We start from the raw sequence: 8759 nt of genomic DNA on the forward strand, positions 1-8759 counted from the left end.
ATATAGATAAGCATGTCAGTAGATATCATATCCATATCAATGTATAACATATAACATATATCATAGTATTATAATAATAGATATAGATGTCAATATATCAATAAGTATATACTACAAAATAGATCATTGGACATGGTACTAAAACTCTAGTAGTTTAATGTTGAACACTCATGAGTTTAAAAATGTGAAAAATGACATTCCTTGAAGGTGTGACTATCTGCTGTTCTATTTTATAATATCACCATAGCTCCTTCAACAGGTCAAATTACCTCTTTTCATACAAAACACATAGCAATTATAAATGCACAAAATAAAAGTGAATGTGCCATATAACATTATGCACAGTACAATATAGAGCAAGTTCTGCATGAATGAAATCAATCACCATGTGCTTGTCCGTGTTTCTGAGAACCTTAAACAAAAGGAAGCATTAAGACCATCTCAGGGGTTACAGGATATCAGAGTCAAATGCCAAATTTGTTTCTAGAGAACAAATGTGTCTGAAAAAGCTATTATAGATGGTAAATTTAAGCAGATGTACATTTTCTCGATCCATAAGAAAATTGTCATTTGTTCACTTAAGTTGACACAGATTTCTACAGAGCAAAGAGTTTTATGAAATAAGAGCTGGTACAGATTGGTATCTTAATCCACACATTACATAGACAGCTTTGACCCTTTAAATAATGACAAAATGAAGGGGTAGATGAAATTTTACTAGTGTGTCCACGAGCATCTATCTAAATGAGATACATGTACCATTTCAGCTGTATTTGCAAACATGAGGCTTTCACACAGACACCCAAGATGTTATTTTAACTGCTCGTTTTACAGATTTTATTTCTTTCATCAAAGAGAAACAAAATGTTTCATCTCCTTATTGCAGCAAAGATTAAGTGTAACAAGTGAAGTGTAAGCCAGGCGCCCTGCAGCTGGGTTGAATCAGGGGTTTTCACACAGGGCTCAGACTGCCTCCCAGGGGATTCTTGCTTGCCTGGGATGCTCTTGTGCCCTGCCATGAGCGACACATCTGAGCAGTGCCCCTTGGGCTCCTGAGGTGCCCGTGCCTTCCCCTCCCTGTGGAAGGGCTTGCTGGATGCTGCAGGGAGCCGCAGGTGGTTTCCTCTGTCCCTTTAGTATTAGTGTCTTTGTACTCACTTAACCTCTAAATACTAAATGCAACTGAAATTCTTTTAAGTCAGCTAGCAGGAGGGATAAAGCCTACTATTACAAGTGTGTATTTAGGGAAAAAAAAGAAATGAAACTTCAATTGACTAATACTAGCCAATTTTTAAAGAAAATTATGCTTAATTTTAACTGTATTTTTGAACAGTTGAGACTTGTTATTATAGACAAATTGCCTGTTGAACAGTGAGATTGGTGAGTTTGTATTGCCATCTATGTTCACATTTTCTGTCCTTGATGAGGATTGGGTGAGGGGTCATGAGCTTGAGTAGTCATGATTCACAAGAAGAAGGAGGGCAAAGAGAGATGGGAGGGAAGGTCCTGTGCAGTCACTTTCTCCAGAACTTGCATTCCCACACTGCAAACCAAATAAACATCTTTGTTAATAAAATTTCCTGAAGCACTCTGTCGTGTTTTGTGTGGCAGAAGCAGCTGTGCATTAGTCTTATCATGAGTGCTGATTTGTCCATAGGAAATTTGTGACCAGGGTGAGTAGCCAAATGTCCCATGGATAATAGAAGCAGCAGCACAAGATCCACTTGGCACCTCCTTGGTTCTGCTCTTGGAAGCAGAGGAGCATAGTTACTGCCCCCCACAGTCCTGGGAGCAAACTCTTTATTCTCCCCATGTCTGAATGAGGAAAGTGAGTCACAGGTGAAGATAATTTGCCTAAAGACATTAAGCCCAAATATGAAATATCCTCCTCTACTGTTATTTATTAAATAGACTTGACTCTGTAGACAATGTTATTTTCCCAGCAAGTGAGTTACCTAGAACAGAAGCCTAAGCTAGCAATGCCGGTTAAAGACCAATTTAGTCCCGCAAAATACCAGGGTCATGCATCCCTGCTAAATGGAATCTTTTTTTACAGGATCTGCTGCTTATATATTCAAATGCAAATGATCTACTTCTCTGTGACATTCTGCTACTCCGTAGATGGACTGATGGGTAGTGCACGATTTATCAGTCCTAACAATGAAACAGTTTCTTACAATTCTATTGTTTTCTAATTTTCCTTCTATATGGAAAACAAGAACTTTCATGTTGGTATGAATATGGTTTTTCATAAAAGAAGACCGAGTCTTAAACTAGAACACAGAAACAGGGAAAAGTACCTGTCAGAGGAAAATCGAACTTGATTAAGATTCACACTGAAACATAACTATGTGACACAAGTCCTCAGGGAATGAATGGTGTGTGTGTGTGTGTGTGTGTGTGTGTGTGTGTGTCTGTGTGTGTGTTTTGTGCACACACATGAACACACACATATGAATGCACGCTGCTTCTTGTAGTTTTTATGTTCTTGTCTGTTTATCTTTCCTTTGCTCATAGGCCCCAGCATGGATCTCTGAGAAGTAGTTCCAAAGTTCACACTCCTGAAGTCTTCCTCTGCAGACTCTCCTTCTGCCTCTCACACTGGGTTCCACACACTCAAATTCCCTATATGGATTTTTCCTTGGAACATAGAACCCCAAATTTCTAAAGTCGCCCCTCTCTCCCTCCTACCAGACCTTTCCTTTGGTTCCTCTCTGTTAACCAGTTCTGTTAATCAGGTCTGACCTTCTGAAACCTCTCGCTCCTCCCTGGTCCTCCCTTTGTAGCCTCAGCTCCAGCCCCAGGAATTACCCTGGGCCCCAGGAATCCCTGCCTCTCTCCCTCTTCCCTCAGTGCTTCAGATGTCTGAGTCTCAGCCGGGTTCACATGGCACGTTCACAGTTACTGACTCTGTGACCTCAGCTGGCCAGTTCACTTCATCTCCCAAATAGGGATGATGATGTCCCCCTCACAGGCTCCTAAGGAGGACATAATTATGTGGTGACTATAAAATTCTGAGCAGGGAACTTGGCACCTAGGTTGCATGTTAGCTATTCTTAATTATGACCACCTCAGTGTGACCCCGTGGTGAAGTCATTGTTTCTCAAATATTTAGAAGATTCATAAACTGCTTCATCAACCTATTGCATCTCAAATCCTCTCCAACCTTGCTATCATCTGTCTTGGATTATAACTATTCATTCATTGATTTTGATGTTCAGATCCTTATTAACTAATGGTTTGAACATCTTTCATGTGTTCTTTATCCATTCATATGTCCTCTTTGGAGGAAAGTCTGTTCACATTCTTTCCATCTTTCTAAATTGGGTTATTTACTTTTTATTCTTGAATTGTGAGAATTCTTTATGGAGCCTGGATATAAGTCCCTGTTCAACACATGATTTACAAATTTATTTTCCTATTCTGTAGTTTTTTATTTATTTATTTAATGTTTTTCTTTGATGCAAAAAAGTTTTATATTTTGATTAAGTCCAAAGGGTTAGTCTTTTATTGCCTCTGTGTGTGTGTGTGTGTGTGTGTGAGTGTTTTCCTAATGAATCTAGATAGATTTCTACCACTGCAACCTGTACTAGAATTTTGGTTTACGTGATGGGTACTACAAAATAGTAAATCTGAACACTCAGAATTGGCTCTGGTTGAGTTTTAGATTCTAAGCAGCAAGCAAAGGCCTGAGACATAGTGAAAGATCAATGAATTCTTGTTGAATAGATTAATTCATTCCTTAATACTCTTTTTCAATAAGAACATTTAAAACTACCCAGAAAAAAATCCTGAATAATTCAAGAAATAACAGTTTTTGCTCTTTGAATAATTAATTCTGGAAATTTTTGGTTAACAAAAATGCTGATATATATTCCTTAAATTGAAATTTTAATTCTGCAAGCATGCATAAAAGTACATTTCAACCATAACATCAGGAAAAGTGAGTTCCTGATTTTGTTTTGGAAACACCAGAATAAGTGATAAGAGATGCTTCATTTTTAAAATTAAATATTTATTTTTGTAGTTGTAGTTGAACATAACAACTTTATGTTATTTATTTATTTTTATGTGGTGCTGAGAATCGAACCCAGGGCCTCGCATCTGTGAGAAGAGTACTCCACTGCTCATCCACAACCCAGCACCTTTGTTTTTTTTTTTTCTTTTTTAAAAATGTGTTTGCTGGGGCTGGGAATGTGGCTCAAGTGGTAGTGCACTCGCCTGGCATGCGTACGGCCCCGAGGTTTGATCCTCGGCACCACATACAAACAAAGATGTTGTGTCTGCTGAAAACTAAAAACTAATTATTAAAATTATCTCTCTCTCTCTCTCTCTCTCTCTCTCTCTCTCTCTCTCTCTCAAAAACAAAATCAAAAAAATATGTGTTTGCTGCCAGGTGCAGTGGCACATGACAATAATCCCATGGCTCATAGGGATTGTAAGTTCAGAGTCAGTGAGGCCCTAACCAACTTAGTGTGACCCTGTCTCTAAAAAAAGGAGGGGGGATTGCTGGGAGTATCACTTGGAGGTTAAGTTCCCTTGCATTCAATCCTCAATGCAAAAAAAAAAAAAAAGAAAAAGAAAAAAAAAAGGGATTCCACCTCTTGGGTCCCCTTCTTCATCTGGGAGAAGTGTTTTCTGCTGTCTTTAATAAAGCTTCTACTTTCCACTCTGACCTTGCCTCAGCATGCTTCTCTGGTGTTATACTTCAACATTGGGGAAGCAAGGACTCCTCACAGGTAAGCACCGGTAACACCATGGCTTGGAATGTCATTGTTAAATGCATCATCATACTTGACTATTTGTAACACATGCTATTTTATTAGTTTGTGTTCAACTTCAAGACGGAGCCCTGCTGAATAATTCTCGTTAACTCCTATCATGGCCCAGTTCAGTATATGGTTTAACTCTGCTCAAATTTGCTTTTTTCCATTGTACATGGACACAATACCTTTATTTCATTTATGTACTTATTTTTTTTGTGGTGCTGAGGATTGAACCCAGTGCCTCAGATGTGCGAGGCAAGCGCTTGACCACTGAGCTACAACCCCAGCCCTCAGATCTACTTTTTGAAAAACATCAACAGGTACAAGGATAAAGGTGGGTACACAAGTGCAAGAGAGAATGTGGCTAAGCAGAGTGAATTCTGAAAAAAGTCAGGCAAGCAGGAAATGAGAGACGTCAGTATTGGAAGATAGCAATCTTAAGGTTCTAAAAGCCTGCACCTCCTCACAAAACATCCCACTACCCTTTCAGAAGATATTTCATGGGGAAAAAATAAAACGAAACTCTGGAAGCAGACATCAGCAGCTGCCCTGCCCTCCGGGAGCCCCACCTACTCCAGTCCCACTCCTGCCTGAAACCAGCCCGGGCCAGTGACGTCAGGACTTGGCCATGCAGAGCTCAGGAGGCGGCCGAGGCACTGGGGAAGGAAGCAGTAGGGTGGCTGCCTCTTCTGCACCTGCCTCCCATGGTCTCTCTGGGCTCGCTGAGGGGCAGAGGTCTCCAAGGCTGCCTTGCGCTCTTCTTCTCCTTCCCTCCATGTGCCCTGACGACGCTGCTGGCGCCGGGGTCTTTGGAAGTCATGGAAGCATCTCTCAACCTGGCTCCTCAGCAGAGCAGACCGTTTATGAGCTGCAGGGAAATACCAAGAGCTATTTCTTGTCACAAGAAGGCTACGGCCTATCTTTCTGATGCTCTGAAGCTGACCAAGTCTGAGCAGGCTCATTTATCACTGCAATTAAAAGGGGATAGCCACATGGAACAGCTCATCCTCATCCAGGAGAGGTGGAAAAGGGCAAAGTGTGAAGAATGATCAAAAGCTCAGAACACAGAAAAGGATGTAGTCACCCACCTTCAGGCATCTCACAAACCCTCTGCTGAGGATGCAGAGGGTCAGAGTCCCCTTCTTTCTCAGAACTACAGCCCTTGTACAGAGAAACCCTTCTCTGAAATTCAGGGAGTCTTTGACAGGAATACAGAAACACTACTATTTTTACTTCAGCAAAAGAGTGAGCCAACACAGCCATATATTGGAAGCAAAGCCCCAAAGAATGATAAAACAATTATTGAGAAGCAGGCAACCAAAATTGCAGATTTGAAAATGCATGAGGAGTTTCTTGTGGGTGAGAATAAAAGATTAAGGAAAGAAAATAAAGCACTAAAGGCTGAAAAAGCCAGACTTGTAAAAGGTCCAGTAGATAAGGAGCTGGATGTGGTTGCTGATTTTGTAGAAAAGTCAGCATTATGGAACTTGCCACCACATTCAGACACTGCTACACCTTCAACCTGGCAGGAATTTGCAACAAATACTGGGAAAGCCAAGGATATTCCAATACCCAATCTTCCTCCCTTGGATTTTCCATCTCCACAACTTCCACTTATGGAGCTGTCTGAGGATTTTCTGAAAGGACTTATGAATAATTGAAATGGAAGGCTTTTGGAGAGATCAGAAGAAATACAGCAACACAGTTAATCCAGGAAAGAAGAAAAAATAAAAAAGGGAAAATCACATACAAGGGTAATTCCAGATGTGCTTTACCATCTGGCTGATTGGCAGGAGCAGCATTGCCAGGATGTAGGAAACAGTCACTGTGAAATACATTGCACATCTGATCTACCCACCAGAGCTAATGGTTCCCACATGGCATACAGTAAACTCTTGGAGGTTCACTTTCTCCCGATGCAAAGCAAATGGCTACCTAGAATAATTTTCTCAAGCACCAATTATTTTTCTTCAGGGTTAAAATGTATAAAAGTGTGTTATGTATAATTAATCTATAATTGCATAAATGATAATGTAAAACCTAAATAATATGGTGGCCTGAGGGGCTGCCATGTATTTGAAACATGCTTTCTATCATGCATTGACTGCATGCCTTTGTTATGCACAATTTGTTTGTTTAAGTAAGCTGTATAGGATAGACACCTTTCTAGATGAAACCATAATACCCACATTTTGCACTAATAACATAATGCTGACCTCAAGACTATCAGGAGAAGTATTTAAATTTCCATTTTATGAAGAAAGGAACCAAATTATCAGTTATGCTTTTTTATAAAAAAAATACCAGTTTACGTAATTAATCAGGGTGCATTTTAAGTTCTTTTTTATATAATGCATGACTTAAAAATACTAAGGAATGATCCTTTGTTTTTAATGATGCATAAATGGAAGTAATGTTAGTTGGCAGTATTTGATTATAAGAAATTAATAAAGTAATTGTGTTTTATATAAAAAAAGAATCATCCATTGATGTCATCCTACTTGTGGTGAGGTAGGCACAAGAACATATTGAGAAAGAGTAAGAACGTATTGGATCAAAAGTCAACCATGTTACTTCAAAGTAGTCAATATACATTTTAAACTAACCTGGTTTAACTAACGTCATGTTTTGCATAAGCACAAAGGTGTTGTATCTGATTCTGCACCATTTTTTTTATTTCTATCAGGAGAGTACACTTTTTTAGTCATTGAAATATTTCTTCAACGTGAAATATTTTTTTAAGGTTTGAGGGGTTGGGCCGGTGTCAACACGGGGCTGGGGAGGCCGCCTCCCTGGGCCTTCCCAGGCGGTGGCCACTGCGATGCTGCTTCTGGTCTGCAGGCGGCGAGTGTGCCTGCCGCAGTCCGCCAGGGAGCTGGTTCGAGACCACCCGTCTCTGGAGGAAAGAGCCAGACTTCTCAGAGGTCAACAAGTGGGACCCCAGGGCCTTCTGTATGTTCAGCAAAGAGAGCTTGCAGTGACCTCCCCAAAGGATGGCTCCATCTCCATTCTGGGTTCTGATGATGCCACCACTTGTCATATTGTAGTCCTGAGGCACACAGGTAATGGGGCTACCTGCCTGACACATTGTGATGGAACTGACACCAAAGCTGAGGTCCCCTTGATCATGAACTCCATAAAATCCTTTTCTGACCACGCTCAAAGTGGAAGGCTGGAAGTGCACCTCGTGGGAGGCTTCAGTGATGACAGGCAGTTGTCACAAGAACTTACTCACCAACTTCTTAGTGAATTTGACAAACAAGAAGATGACATTCACTTGGTGACATTATGTGTGACAGAATGAAATGACCGAGAAGAAAATGAAAACCACTTTCCAATAATTTATGGCATTGCTGTCAACATTGAAACAGCAGAAATGTACAGAGCCACATTTCAAGATCGAGACCCCGAGAAGGAGCTGCGAGCTGCCCGATCTTTAGCTGGAGGCCCCATGATTAGCATTTATGATGAAGATTGAGAAACTTCGGATAGGCCCGTATTCCTGGATTCCATTTCCATATGTGGATTTCTGGTTGCAGCAAGATGTTAAGCAAATACTAGAGAACCTTTCCACTTCCCCTTTGTCTGAGCCCCCCCCCCCCACTTTGTTCAACATATCAGATCTACCTTGATGTTTTTAAAGAAATACCCCTCTCCAATGTATATGCTGTTTCCTGGAAATAAAGCTCTCCTCTACAGGAAAAACGAAGATGGCTTATAAGAAAAGATATCTCCTCCAGGAAGATAAATGTAGGAATTACCAAAGAAAGCTACTTTTTGACATGACAAAGACCATCGGTGGGTTTGGAAAGAAGATAAATTTGGAATATACACCATTGAGTCTTAGGTTTCCTTCCTTCCTCAGCATCCTTCAAATGACTTTCAAAATAAGATCTTATTTTGGCAAAGGTAAAAAAAAAAAGAAATACTTAATGTATATGATTTTTGTCATACAGTTTTTCCACTAAAAACTTTAGTTCAGAAGCTTCAGCA

The 8759-nt window shown here is 40.3% G+C and overlaps 2 pseudogenes; both read left to right on the top strand.

Moving 5' to 3' along the window:
- The first annotated feature begins 5470 nt into the window (after positions 1-5470).
- On the top strand, positions 5471-6427 carry LOC143388465 (nuclear receptor-binding factor 2 pseudogene; annotated as a pseudogene).
- A 1160-nt stretch (positions 6428-7587) lies between these two features.
- On the top strand, positions 7588-8514 carry LOC143388466 (protein N-terminal asparagine amidohydrolase pseudogene; annotated as a pseudogene).
- Positions 8515-8759: the final 245 nt, after the last annotated feature.

The sequence above is a fragment of the Callospermophilus lateralis genome, unplaced genomic scaffold (assembly GCF_048772815.1).
Source record: "Callospermophilus lateralis isolate mCalLat2 unplaced genomic scaffold, mCalLat2.hap1 Scaffold_93, whole genome shotgun sequence".
NCBI classification, from domain to species: Eukaryota; Metazoa; Chordata; class Mammalia; order Rodentia; family Sciuridae; genus Callospermophilus; species Callospermophilus lateralis.